Here is a 630-nt window from a genome sequence, read left to right as displayed (position 1 = left end):
TGATCGAGTGGGATCTTCAGTTCTCTTTTTGAAACTAGACAAAATATTTGCCTCGTCAATTAATTAAGCGGAAGAGATTTCCCTCATCAGATCTTCGGTTCTATAAGCAAGTATAAGTTTCTAACGCAATAATATAAGATGGCGATCATCTTCCAAGTTGAGTGAAAGAATTGTTTGTTACAACATTATGGTATGCGTGATGGGAGCGGATACATGTTGTTCATGAGGAGAGTATACAAATGCTCGCCTGATGAGCCCAAGTGATTGCGGCGCCAACACCAAATTACTATTAGCGTCGACGCCAAGCCTTGTGATCCGATGCATGGTTGGGAAGATCCAAGGGAAGGTTTTGTTAAACTGAATATGGACACAACCTTCTTTGCTGATGAGGGCTCAGGTGCCACTAGTTCTGTTATTTGGGACAAGCATGGTGTGTTCATCTTTGCTAGTTGTTGTCGTGTTATATTTTTTCTGACAGAAAATATATTAATATCGCAGAGATACCAATTACGCCTAGTCTCTGCAACAACAAAATATCCTTATAACTGCAGCACGAACCCCCACCATGACAACACTGAAGTTCAAATCCTCCAAAAGCGACGCCTTCAAGAAGAAAACAGTGCACAAGCG

This window comes from Triticum dicoccoides, chromosome 1A (genome assembly GCF_002162155.2).
Source record: "Triticum dicoccoides isolate Atlit2015 ecotype Zavitan chromosome 1A, WEW_v2.0, whole genome shotgun sequence".
Taxonomy (NCBI): Eukaryota; Viridiplantae; Streptophyta; class Magnoliopsida; order Poales; family Poaceae; genus Triticum; species Triticum dicoccoides.
This window is presented reverse-complemented; position numbering follows the sequence as displayed.